Source organism: Orycteropus afer, unplaced genomic scaffold, assembly GCF_000298275.1.
Source record: "Orycteropus afer afer isolate SDZICR_OR568_19922 unplaced genomic scaffold, OryAfe1.0 scaffold00118, whole genome shotgun sequence".
Taxonomy (NCBI): domain Eukaryota; kingdom Metazoa; phylum Chordata; class Mammalia; order Tubulidentata; family Orycteropodidae; genus Orycteropus; species Orycteropus afer.
The window spans coordinates 2931642-2946086 of record NW_006921705.1 but is presented as its reverse complement, the minus strand read 5'-3'; positions in this window follow the sequence as shown (position 1 = coordinate 2946086).

The following is a 14445-nucleotide window of genomic DNA, read 5'->3' as shown; positions in this document are numbered from 1 at the left end:
TGCTCTTATACCAGACAACACAGGCAGAAAAGAACAGCAGTTCCAAGTAAATGAATGTCATTTCTATGCTAGTAAGTGAAGTAGCTCAATTTTACAAGGAATATTAAATGAAAAACCATTACTGGAAAGCCAATTCTTAATCATGGCAACACCATATATTTCAGAGTACAAATGCACTCCATAGGGTTTTCAATGCCGTGAACTTTTGGAAGCAGATCACCAAGCCTTTTTCATCAGTTAGTCAAGTGCTTAACTATTTGCACCACCCAAGGACTCCTACAAGGACTCTGAGAGGCAAGAATAATCATTGTAGGAACTATGGTTAAAGAGAACTTTACATATTTATAGTTCAAAGATAAAGATATATAAAGAATAACACACACTTACACAAGAAAATGCCCTTTGTATACCACATACCATTATGGATAGAATTGTGTCTCCTCAAAATACACATTATAAATCCTAACTATACCTGTGGATAGAATTCCATTTGGTAATGAGTTATCTTATGCTAATGAGGCAGTATTAGTGCAAGATGTGTCATAAGTCAAGCTTTTATGAGATATAAAAGAGCAGATTAAGCAAGCAAACAAACAAAAATAGAGGGGAAGATACATACCACATAGCTGCCAAAGAACCTAGGAATAGAAGCTGACAACAGACAAGTATCTTCCCTTTGACTCTTGTTGTTGTTGTTATTTGCCATTGAGTTAGGCACTATGCTACCTGAGCTCCTTCCCCTTGACTGGACAAAGACAAAGAGCCTTCCCCTACAGCTGTTACCTGAATTCATATGACTAGCCTTCTAAACTGTGAGAAAATAAATTCTATTTGTTAACGCCACCCACCTGTGGTGTTTTTGTTATAGCAGCAATCGGTAACTAAGACAGAATTTGGTACCAAGGAGTAGGGTGTTGCTCTATTAAACACCTAAAATATGGGAGTGGTTTTGGAAATGGGTAATGAGTACAAGGTGAGGGAATTTTAATGTGCTTCATAGTAAGGCCCTGGTTTGCCTTGATAGACTGTTGGTAGAATTATGGACATTAAGGATGATTCTGATGAGGGCTCAAAGAAATTGAGAGCTATGATGAGAGGTTCTATCATCTTGAAGAGAAGGTTGCTAGAAAAGTAAACATTAAATGTACTTCCGATGAGACTTTAAAAGAAAATGATGAACAGATGACAAGACATTGGAGAGAAGGTGTTCTTTTATGCAGTGGCGAAGAGTTTATTTGAATTATGTTCAAATGTTTGGGGAAGATAGGACTTGTAAATGATGAACTTGGATATTTGGCTGAAGAGATTTCTAAGCAAGATCTTAAAAGTGGCTTCATGGTCCCTTGGTGACAGGAGAATGCATAAGGAAAGAGACTCAAAAGTGAACTGTGCAAAATTAAACCAGAACCCCATGATTTGGAAAATTTTATTGTACCAACTAGGGACATGTGTCCTAGGACTCTCACTAAAGACTTGGTGACTCAATTTTTGGTTAAAGAGATTAAGCTTGTGACTGATGGATCTGTTCAACCACTGAAACAAAACTTGTGTTGTCTTAGACTGAAAGAGACAGTACTTAATGAAAGAAAGCAGCCTGCCTCCTGGAATTCTACAGACAGGAAATGGGTAAATGGAGCAACTTTGTTCCAAATAACTGTTGACCTCTAAGAAAAGAAAAATACATTCCTGGAGTAGTTCAGAGATCTTCAGAACTCTTATAAGGAGCCCAAGAAGCAGAGCTGCCTGGTTTCAAAGTTTCAGAGTTGTATTTCCACCATCTCTGTTCTGATGTGCCCACTAAGAGGATGGGGCCATCACCCAAAGCTGGGCGGGTTGGGCTACCATTCTCAAAGGCCATGAAAATGGAGTCTTTGCCCAATGTTGAGGGGATGGGGCCATCATGCCCAAGAGGCAGGAGAACAAAGCTTACTGAGGCCAAGAGGGTGAAGTTCCCACTGTTGTTGTTGTTATGTGCCGTCGAGTCGGACCCGACTTATAGTGACCCCTCCTTCTGTTACCACTAGGACAAGGAAAAGGGATCTCAGGAAGCACAGTTGCCGTCCCAGTGGGACTGGAAGACGGCTGAAGCCGAGGACTGAGGGGCCTATACACAGTCTGGAGAGCTGGGCCATTGCCCAGATGGTCTCAGAGGACAGATGATGGTTTTCAAGCCTGGAGAGTTAATGTAGTTTGTTTTGCTTGGGGTTTGGACTTGGTGCCCGTTATCCCTTCTTTCTCAATGTCTCCCGTTTGTAATGTAAATATTTACCTTGTGCCTGTTCTGCCATTGTACTTCAGAAGCAGATATCCTGTATTCTAGATTTCACAAATTCACAGATGAAGAGGAATTTTACTCCAGAATGTAATACACCTAATGCCTCACCCATATTTGATTTAGAGGATTTTGAAGATGTAACTTTAGACCTGGAGTTGATTTAAGATTTTGGTATGATGTGATGAAGTGAATGTGTTTCGTATGTAGCAAGGACATGACTTTTGGGGGACCAAAGTGTGAAATGTTAAGGGCTCAATTATCCCCCAAAAACATGTGTTGTAAATCCTAATCCTTATACTTATGGTTATAATCTCATTTGAGAATGTATTTTCTTCGTTTCATTAATTAAGCTGTATTAGTGTAAGGTGTGTAAGTTCATCCTATAGATAAAGAAATTAAGAAAGCAAACTGCCTTGCCTGAGTGCATGCTGCTAGAATGTGTTACAGAAGAAATCTCTATCTGAATTAAACGATCTTAACTGCTATCCTACCTGGTCTTACCTATCTAATAACCCATCTACTCAATAATATTTCCTTATTATTATATACATTTACATTGAACCTAATGTATTTCAAAATGTATACAGGTCTAATTTTAGCATCAGGTTCAGACTTTCCCCAAAAGTCTCTTCACCAAGTTCATAAAATTCAGATTTGGAAACCATCCGTACAGGTATGGTTATGAATGTATGTACATAATGAATGGATTCTTTCTGTCTATTCTAATTAAAGTGTTGTTATCTAGATTTAGCATAAATAGAGCTTTTACAGAAACTTCTGTCAAGAAGATTTAATACTTCCTGGGCTGGCATAGGATTGATTATAGTAATTTAAAGTCCCTCTTCTTTATAAAAGAAACCCTACCAATGCAAGTATATAAGCTCAATCACCAAGGTATCTGTTCCTTTGAAGCATTACGAATGTTTTTTAAGGTGAGAATACCTTGCACATCTTCAGTTTTTTTTCTTTTCATTGGTTCTTTCAAGCTGATATGAATTGTCCTTACTATGCTCTGTGTTCTATGATAAGAATCAGTTTTATTAACATCATCATGATGGCACAGTCAGTGCCACATCAGCTATGACAGTCAATTAGCTTGCTGCTCTTCTACAGAGAATTGTTTTTTAGATTTTGGTCACCATTTTCTTCTAAAGATTTCTCTCCTACTGAGCAAAAAGAATGAATTCTTACTGTTTACATTGTTAGAAAGAAAAGCAAGCCCCAAATGGTTGTCAGATGCCAATTATAGAATTTAAATATGGTTTTATTTGAATTCTTGTCTCTGGTCCTGTATGTGTTGTGTGTTCAATTCCAGACCTAAAAGGCAGCTAGGGGCCATAGTCTCAGTGGTTCCATCAGGCTGTATTAGACCAGCAAACGTGGTCCTCTTTTTTTTTTTTTTAATGATTTCAAGTTTTGTTCCACATTATTCTTTCATCCTATCCAGAATCTCCTACATAGATCCCCCTCCGCATGGTTGACAGTGGTAGCCGGGCACCGTCTAGTTCTTCTTGTCTCACATTTGTATAGGCTGAGGATTGCATGGTGATCCAGTCACTTGGACTAATTTTTTCCATGAATCATTGGCTTTCTTCATTCTTCTTTGCTCTGGATGAAGAGAGACCCATCACTGCATCTAGATGGCCGCAGTTGCTAGATGTTTCCAGTTGCTAGATGTTACTAGATGTTCCTAGTTGCTACTCATCAAAGTAGGAGATGGAACAATGTTTTGTGTATTACATTCTGCCAATTGAGCTTGTTGTCCCCTGCGATTATGGTCACAAACCCGCAGGTCCAACTCTTTTCTCCCTCTGGGTAGCTGGCTGTGGCCAAGAAGTGACTACAAACAAGCCCCTTGTCAACTCTAGCATGTACCTGGGAATTCTTGCAGAACATATAAATACACTTGTAGAAACACTGCCAACCCTGTACATTGTCTTGGGCATACTCCCCTCTGTATAGACATAGCTTATAGTTCAGCCTGCCCACCCATATATCCACCCGAATATCAAAGTTTACCTTCACTGACAATGCAGTACTGTATGTATAAAAGCGTTCACTTTTGTTGTCTCTACCTCCCATGCACCTCTCTATGTCTTTCTCTTCTTCAGTGCCACTGTGTTGATCACTCACATTGATACATCACCCTTCTCTTCATCCAAATCAAATCAATACTTGTCTCTACCTATCTAACAGTATTCCCTCCCATCCCCTCCCATCCCTGGTAACCAACAAAGAAAATTTCCTTCCATATATAAACCTTTTCTTGACTTTTTATGATAAACTTATACAACATTTGTTCTTCTGTGACTGACTGACTTCACTCAGCATAATGTCCTCCAAGTTCATCCACGTTATGTGGTCTTTTGTAGATTCTATGTTATTCTTTAGGGTTGCATGGCATTCCATTGTGTGTATGTACCACAGTTTGGTTATTCATTCTTCTGTTGGTGGACACCTAAGTTATTTCTATCTTTTGGCTATTGTAAATAGTGCTGTGATGAACATGGATGTGCATATATATGTTCTTGTCCTGGCTTTCACTTCTTTAGGATATATAACTAGTAATGGAATGGCTGGGTCAAATGGTATTTCTAATTCCAACTTTTTAAGGAATAGCCATACTGCTATCCACAGTGGTTGTACCATTTTACAATCCCACCAGCAGTGTATGAGAGTCCCAATCTCTCCACATCCTCACCAGCATTTGTTATTTTGTGCCTTGTTGAACTTTGCTACTAGTGCTGGGGCAAGATGTTATCTCATTGTTATGATTTACGTCTCTCTAATGGCTAATGACATTCCCTGGAAGGAAGGTTGAGTAATCTACTTCCATAGTGATACTGCCTCAGAAACCCAAGGAGGGGCCTCTATGAGTCGGGTCTGACTCGATGACACACAACAACAACAATGGCTAATGATTATAAGCATTTCTTCATATGTTAGTTGGCCACCTGAATATCCTCTTTGGTGAAGTATCTACTCATGTCTTCTGCCCATTTTTTAACTTTTTCTGTTGAGGTGTTGGAGTTTTCTATAAATTCTAGAGAAGTCCCTTGCCAGATATGTCATCACTGAATATTTTTTCCCAATCTGTAGGTTCTCTGTTGACTCTTTTAGAGAAGTCTTTGAAAGCACCCATTCATCTAGTTTCTCTTCTGTTGTTTGTGCACTTTGAGATATGCATGATAGTCTATATGCCATATATTAGGGTCCCAAATTTGCCGCTAGTTTTTCCTTGAGGAACTTTATAGTTTTAGGTTTCACATTTAAGTCTTTGATCCGTCTGGAGTTAGTTTTTGTGTATGATGTGAGGTATGGATATTGTTTCATTTTCTGCAAATGGATATCCATTTTTGCCAGCACCATTTGTTAAACTGACAATCTCTTCTTCATTTAATGGATTTTGGCCTTTTGTTAAAGATCAGCTGACCATAGTTCGATGGAACTATTTCTGGGTTTTCAATTCTAGCCCACTGGTCTATGTGTTTGTCATTGCATCAATACCAGGCAGTTTTGTCTACTATGGCTTAATAGTACACTTTGAGATCTGGCAATGTGAGACCTCCTACTTTGTTCTTCTTCTTCAGTAGTGCTTTGCTTATCCCAGATCGCTTTCCTTTCCATGTAAAGTTAGTTATTGGTTTTTCCATATCCTTAAAGATTGTTCATGGGATCTGGATTGGGATTGCATCGAACGTATAGATTGCTTTGGGTAGAATTGACATTTTCACAATGTTCAATCTTCCTATCCATGAGCATGGTATGTTCTTCCATTTATGTAGATCTCTTGTGGTTTCTTGAGATAGTCTTTTATGATTTTCTTTGTACAGGTCTTTTGTGTCCCTGGTAGGATTTATTTCCAACTATTTTATTATTTTAACACTTATTAAGTTTGGGCGATCTACTTTTCTGTAGAGATATTGCCTTGGAAACTCAACGAGGTGTTGCTATGAGTTAGGATTGACTCGACTGCAGAGAATATTGTAAATGGTATTGATTTCCTTATTTCTTGTTTATCAATCTCTTTGCTGATGTAGAGGAATCCAACTGATTCTGGGATGTTGATCTTGTATCCTGCAACTATGCTAAATTTCCTAATTAGTTCCAGTAGATTTTTGACTGAGTCTCTTGGGTTTTCTAGATATAGGATCATGTCATCAACAAATAGGGATAGTTTGACTTCTTCCTTACCAATTTGGATGCCTTTGATTTCCCTTTCTTGACTTATGGCCCTGGCTAGGACTTCCAATACAACGTTGAAAAGAAGTGGTGTAGAGGGCATTCTTGTCTGGTTCCTGTTCACAAGGGGAATGGTTTCACTCTCTCTCCATTGAGAATAATGTTGACTATTGGTTTTGCATATATGCCCTTTATTATGGTGATGAATGTCCCTTCTATTCCCATTTTGCTGAGAGTTTTTTTTTTTTAATCAAGAATTCAAGAATGGGTGTTGGATTTTATCAAATGCTTTTTCTGCATCAATTGATATGATCATGTGTTTCTTATCCTTTGTTTTATTTATGTGATGATGCTGATTGTTTTTCTGATATTGAGCCATTCTTACATACCTGATATGAACCCCACTTGGTCATAATGAACTTTTTTTTTTTTTTTTTGATATTTTGTTGGAGTCTGTTGGCTAGGATTTTGCTGATGATTTTTGGATCTATATTCATGAGGGCTATAGGTCTGTAGTTTTCCTTTTGAGTGATGTCTTTCCTTGGTTTTGGTGTCAAGGTTATGCTTGCTTCATAAAATTAATTTGGGAGGATTCCATCCTTTTCTATATTTTGGAATAATTTGAGTAGGATTGGTGTTAGTTCTTCTTGGAATGTTTGTTAGGATTCTCTGGTGAAACCATCTGGGCCAGGACTTCTTTTTGTTGATAATTTTTTGATGACCTGTTCAATTTCTTCTTTTGTTTTGGGTCTGTTCAACTTTTCCATCTTAATCTATGTTAGTTTAGGTAAGTAGTATATTTCTAGAAATCTATCCATTTCTTCCAGATTTTCAAATTTATTGGAGTACAGTTCTTCATAATGTCCTGATAAAACCAAAAAAAAAAAAAAAACCAAAACAAAACAAAACAAAAAACACTGCTGTAGAGTCATATCTGACTCATAGCGACCACTCCTGGGGTTTCCGAGGTCTTACCTCTGCAGGAGTAGTTTGCCCAACCTTCCTTCTGAGGAGTGGCTTATGGGTTTGAACCTCCAACCTTGCTGGTTAGCAGTCAAGTGCCTTAGGCATTACGCTACTAGAGCTCCTAGTATCCTGATAGTATCCTTTTTATTTTAGCTGGTTCTGTTGTGATGTCACCCATTTCATTTCTTATTTGTGGTACTTGTATTCTATCCCTCTTTTCCAGTGGTAAATTCACCAGTGGTTTGTCAATTTTATTAATCTTTTCAAAAAACTGACTTTTAGTCTTCTTGAGTTTTTCTATTGTTTTTCTCTTTTCTGTTTCATTGATTTCTGCCCAAATCATTATTATTTCCTTTCTTTTGGTGACTGTAGCCTGTGCTTGCTGTTCTTGTTCTAATTGTTGGAGATGTTGGTTTAACATGTTGATTTTGGCTTTTTTTTCTTTTTTGATGTTTACATTTATTGCTATAAATTGGCCTCTGATCACTGGTTTTGCTGTGTCCCAAAGATTTTGCTATGTTGTGTTTTCATTCTCATTTGATTCAAGGAATTTTTAAGTTTATTTTTTATTTCTTCTGTTACCCAGTCATTCTTAAGGAGGGTGTGGTTCACTTTCCATGTGTTTGCTCTTTTTCCATTGATCTTTCTCTTGTTGATTTGTAATTTGGTAGCATTGTGATCTAAGAAGATGCTTTGCAGTATTTCAGTGTTTTTAAATTTATTAAGGCTTGCTTTATGGCCTAAAATATGGTCTATCATGGAGAATGTTCTATGGGCACTGGAAAAGAATGTATAATGTGCTGTTGTTGGGTGAAGTGCTCTGTAGATGTCTATAAGGTCAAGTTGGTGGATTGTATGGTTTAGCTCTTCTGTGTCTTTCTTGAGTTTCTTTCCAGTTGTTCTATCTTTCATTCAAAGTGGTGGATTAAAGTCTCCTACTTCTCCTGTGGAGTCATCTATTTATCTTTTCAATTCTGTTAAAGTCTGATTTATGAATTTTGGGGCTCTTTCATTGGGTTTTTAAATATTTATTATAGTTATATCTTCATGTTCAATTGATCCTTTAATCATTATATAATGTCCTTCTTTGTCTCGTATGGTGGTTTTTGTCTTAAAGTCAATTTGATCAGAAAGTAATATTGCCACTCCTGCTCTTTTTTGGTTGCCATTTGCTTGACATATCCTCAAAGGTGTGTTCTGGGTCTGTATCATGCTTCCTTGTTTCTACCACTTTATCTTGCTCCTGTGGGTGGACTGTGCTGGTCTGTTGTCTCTGAGACATTGTGGCGTTGTTGTTTTTATATATCTACTAACTTTTTGTGAAGAGCAGTTAAGGGTGAGTAGGCTCTTCTCGCTGGACATTTATTGTTGGCCAGGTGGTGGAGAAAGAAGTGGTGGCTCTCACTCAATAAGTGGAGCTGCAGGAAGTGTGGGTGTGGTTGTGTTGTATGGGCATGGTTGCTGTCTCTTACTCAGTTAGACAAAAGCAATGATTGAAAAACCATCAGAAAGGTAAAAGCAAGTGGGCACAAAACACACCACATAAGCACATAGGAACAATCATCAAAAGGAAAAAGAAAAAAAGCCTGCAATATCCACGGAGGGGGCAATAAGAGAAAAGAGGTACAGTAGGAGATTAATGAAGAAAATAATGGGAAAAATGCAGAAAGAAAAACAAAAAAATAGATGAATCATGAGAAAGAAAAAAAATGGGAGTCAGGAACAGAGAAGAGAGAAAAAGCTGAAAACTAGAACCTGGGAAGTGAAGAATAAAAGATAATAATAAAAATGATAAAAAGAAAAAAAATAAACTAATAATAATAGTAATAATTTTGAAACAGAGAAAAACAAAAAAGCTAAAAAATAAAAGGGGGAAAAAAAATCTAGGCAGTGCACTCAGGCTCTGTCAGAGCACCCAGACTGGGATGGAATTCCTGCTGGTCCAGACAGTGGGTGGGAGTGAGGGATGGCCATATCTCTGTTCACCAAGAGGTTGTAGGGTATAAGAGTAACAAGGGGAATATCCACCTTTCCAGTCGTTTGCATCTGGAATGTCCCTGTGGTTCCTGGCAAGTGCATCCTATTCTTAGATCCTGGAATCTGAGAGAACACTGTTGCTTTAAATATCCAAAATGGTTGAACTGCTTGTAAAAATTCCAAGTGGCTGTGCCCTCCAGACAGGCAAAATCCACAGCTCACCCCATCTGCCTATTCACTGCTTCCCTTTCTATTCACCAGCCAATAGTACAGTCCTCCGTCCAGCCCCTGTTTAGCAGGGCCAATTTTAGGTTAATTGTTAGGTCCTTACAACACTTGGCAATATCCAAGCTGTCTGTGCCATCAGGATCACCGACAGACTGCAGCTCCATATGTCTCCTTTTATGGTTCATGCAGGTTCTTCCTCTCATTGGAGTTTAGTCCACTTATGTATCCTTCCTTTCAAATCTCAGGGCTCCAGGATTATCTTTTGTATCTGTGTTAATTGGTTCCCCTTTTCTTTGTTGAAGAGGGTCTGTGTAGTGTGTCTGCCTATTCCACTATCATCCACTTGTAAGCTTTTGAGACTTGAGTTGCTACTCACTAAAGTAGGATGTAGAACAATGTTTTTGTGTAGTATGTTATACCAATTGAGTTTGGTGTCCACTGCAACCATGGTCCTGAGCCCATAGGTCCAACAACTTGCTCAATCAGGGTAGCTGATTGTGCCTAAGAAGTTATCATAATTTTGCCCTTATTAGTTCTAGTCACATGGACATTCTTACAGCATACACAAATATGTATGTAGAAATACTGTCTGCCGGCCTTGTATATGCTTCCTACTTTTAAGAACAATATCAGAAAGCTGCATGCAACATTTCCAATTATACTGTGTGATAGTTGGAGCTGTGTGTCAACTTGGCTGGACCACAATTCTGTGTGATTTAAGCAATTGTGGTGTGCGTTGTTCCCATGATGGGATCAGATGTGTATGTTTTGAGCAACCAATCCATTGAAAGGGAGTTTCCCTAGGAATGTGGCCTGCTTCCAATATATTTATGGACATCCCAGGAAAAGAGACATTCTTTTGTGGATCAGGATTCTATTGTGCTGCCTACAACTGTCTGTGAGTGAACAATCCACCATTCAGCCTGGAGATCTTGGAGTCATCATTCATTGGAGTCAACAACCAGTATACTGCTTGCCAACCTTGAGGTCCTCAGCCCCTGCAGCTGCGTGAGTAGGGAAAAGCCTCCAGCTTGATGTGTGATCCAAGAACTTTGGACTTGCCAGCTTCTACAAGTGTGTGAGTCATTTTCTTAAGATAAATTTCTCTTTCTCTCTCTCTATAAGCTTTACTGGTTTTGTTTCTCTAGAGAACCCAGTCTAACGCACACCTGATTGACCAGAACTCAGTCAGTTGGACACATGAATGTGAGGAAATGAGAAATGCAGTCTTCATTCAGAATGGCCATATACCAGCTAAAAACTGGAGATTCTGTTACTATAAGATAACTAAAATGCTATGTCATGATGATATTTAGGTCAATGGACTGGATGAGATCACTTAAGTAGGGAAGGTAGACACAGAAGGAAAATCCAGCACATATTTGCCTACATATACACGTATTTCTTAATTCCCTATCAAAGGTCAAAACCGTGTCCTGCTCTGTTTCAGTCAACTCTTTCCATGGAACAAAGCACCTGTAAACAAAGTCCCTTATAATAATGACTATTTTGCTGTTCCTCACGATTTTGTAGGTTGGCAAGGGTTTACCTGAATGGTTCTTCTGATCTCCCTTGGGATTTCTCACAAGGCTGCAGGCAGATGGCAGCTCTGACTACAATGTCTAACTTGGCTTCACTCACATAGCTAGTGTGTTGGTGAATGGCTGAAATTCTAGGTTCTGCTGGGATATTGAGTTGGCTGCGTCCCTCTCTTTTTGTGAAATTTAAGGCCTTCTCACTCTTTCCACATAGCCTCTCTATGCTTCATCTCTCCAGGAGGGTAGCCAGACTTATTACATGTTAGTTCAAGGATCAAAAGAACATAAAAGCAGAAACTGCCTGGCCTTTTGAAGGCTTAGCAGAGTGTCACTTCTGTTGCATTCTCTTGGTTAAAATGAGTCATAGGCCTAGTCAGAATCTCTGTGGGTGACACCTGCACAAGAGTGAGAATGCCAGGTGGTAGACCCATTAGGGGCCATCTTTGCAGATTAACTAGTATGTGTCCTAATGACCAAAAAGGCTGACAGATGTGGAATGCCTACATCATCCAGAAAGACACTTGAAAGCAAACTGAATAGATTATCTTGCCCAAGTGCAGAGTCACGGTATCCTCACTGACATTACTGCTTGGTCTCCTTGTCACTGTAACGCAACAATGCAACACACTGCTGTTGAGTTGGATCCGACTCATAGCAACGCCTCCTTGGGTTTCTGAAGTGGTATCACTACGGAAGTAGATCACCCAGTCTTCCTTCTGAGGAGTGGCTGGTAGGTTTGAACCGCCAGTCTTCTGGTTAGCAGTCAAATGCCTTAGGCACTTTGCCACCAGAGCTCCCTCTGGTCACTGTAGGAATGGTGAAACAGAGATCTTTAAAAAGTCTATTGAAGGTGACCCAAATGGTCAGGAAGCTGCTACGTGAATCAGGTTAAGGAACATTTGAGTGCATCCAGTGTGCCTGTGCTGTGCTAAAAACTTTAACAAACATTATCATAATGTGACACTGTGGGGTGCTGACAAGAACACTGTGAGGGAAGTGTTATCTGAACTTTCATACATGAGGTTGAGCAGATTGTCTAGTAAATATCAAAGCTTGTGGGATTCATTGCCTGTCCTTCTCTTACATGTGACCTGTTCCCATGCTGACTCGCTTTGCGTTTCACCCTGTAGTTCTAGAATGATGCTCCCTCAGCCAGAAACATCTGCTTCTCCTGTGGGTGCCTGAAGATGTATTTTTAAAACTAGCTCAGCCCTCACCTCTTCTGGGAAGTCTCTCTGACTACTTCTTCATCATTTCCCAACCACCTTAGCCCCCTTCTCCTTCTTAAGTTCTTTATATGTGTGTCTAACTGTAAACAGATAACGAGATGGATTGACACAGTGGCTGCGGCGATGGGCTCAAGTATAGCAAGGATCATGGAGCTGGCGCGGGTCCGGGAGGTATTTCATTCTGCTGTGCATAGGGTCGCTATGAGTCAGAGACAACTCAACAACACCTAACAACAACAACAACAACTGTAAATAAAACTCCAGTATGTGTAATTCTCATTATGTCTGTCTAACAGACTGTGAGCTTCAATGAGGGCAGAGACTTTTTTTTTTCTTTTAATTTTTGTAGCCCCAGGAAATAGCTCAGTGACTGGCAGTTCTTTATTTTGTTGACCATTAAATAAAGTCATAATCCCTGAGTTTAGGCAGAAGTCAAAAACTTCTGGGGCCAGGCAGGTAATGTTACTATAGACAAAGGCTGAGTATAGGCTATAGGAAGTAGGGGGAACCATAATGAGAGGGAGGTGACTGCATAGGTCTCTCTTTCATCTAAAAATATTCAAATTCATATTTAATAAACAATAAGCCAAAAAAATTAAATATATCTACAGGTCAGAGTAGATCTGCAGGATGCAGTTTTCCACCTCTGCCTTAGAAAGTGTTTATAATCTTATTGAGGAAGACAAATCCTAAGAGAATCAACTGAGGACTGGATGAAATAGGAAGCAGCTAAGCTAGAGAGCTCCCACATCCTGCGACGCACTAAGAGGGCAGAGCAGACGACTTGGCCAGGGCACAAGCCACATTGTTAAGTGGTTTCTGTGGTCACAAGCACTTGCCTCATTTATTTAGAATGCTCTTCCTTCAGGGGCTGACATAGCGCCCCAGGGCAATGAGAGGGCTTACACAGTTTACCAAGACCTCATTTGTACTACGGAATAATTACTTGGATCTATATCAGAATTTTATCATCAAATGCAATGTCCAGAAGGAAGCCTCATAGCAGAAGGGACCACTCTATTCGCAGACTCTTAATTAGGCATAGGAGGGAGCTCAGAGATCATTTAAGATCATTTAAGCCTTGAGCGGTTAAATTTATTGCTTCAGGTCACACAGGTGTTTTGTGGCAGAGCCAAAATTAAAAACCTAGTTCCCCTGATGTCCACTGTGTGTTCTTTCTACTTCGTGATGTGGGGAAGTTAATGTTCTGACTACTGATCCTTTACTTGAGTCCTTATAAAGTCCTTTATAAAGTAGAATTCTCTTGAGGGCATAGGCCAGGGAGGGAGGGGCAAAGGAGGGAGTGGGCAGGTTTTTTTGCACTACCCAAGCCCATGCACCAGAGCTTTTTGTATATTTTAAATACAATGTGTCTAGTATTTTTTTTTTTAAATGGAAGCATTTTTTTTTCCCCCATAAAACTTATATAAGCATTATAAGAAAAAAATCAATGCAGCCACCACACAGCTGGGTCAAATTTTGACATTTTGCTGTACTCTGCTTTTATTCCTTCCTAACCTTTCTTTCCTCCCTCTCTCCATGTTCTCTCTTTTCATTCCTCTGTCCTTCTTCCCTCTCTCCATTAACTTCCTCCTGTACTCCTCACTTTCCTCATGCCCTTACACCTCTTTTTCTTCCTATTTTCTTACTTGCTTCCTTCTTTCCTACCCTCTTCCTTTCTTTCTTTGTTTCTCACTTCCTTCCATTTTAAAATAAACAACACATTACATATATGGGTGAAGCTTCTCTGATTCTATTTCCCTCTTTTCCTTCCCAGGGGTCATCTATATTTTCATATTGGGAATTCTCATTCATGGCTAAGACATCTGACTGACTGCTAACCAGAAGTTTGGTGGTCAAACTCACCAGCCACTCTGAAGAAGGAAGACTGGGCAATCTACTTCTGTAAAGGTTTACTGCCTCAGAAACCCAATGGGGGTCACTATGAGTCAGAATCAACTTGATGGCAGTGTTTTTTTTTTTTTTTAATACACACACACACACATAAGTGTGTGTGTATACACACACACATCCAAAAAAAAAAAAAAAA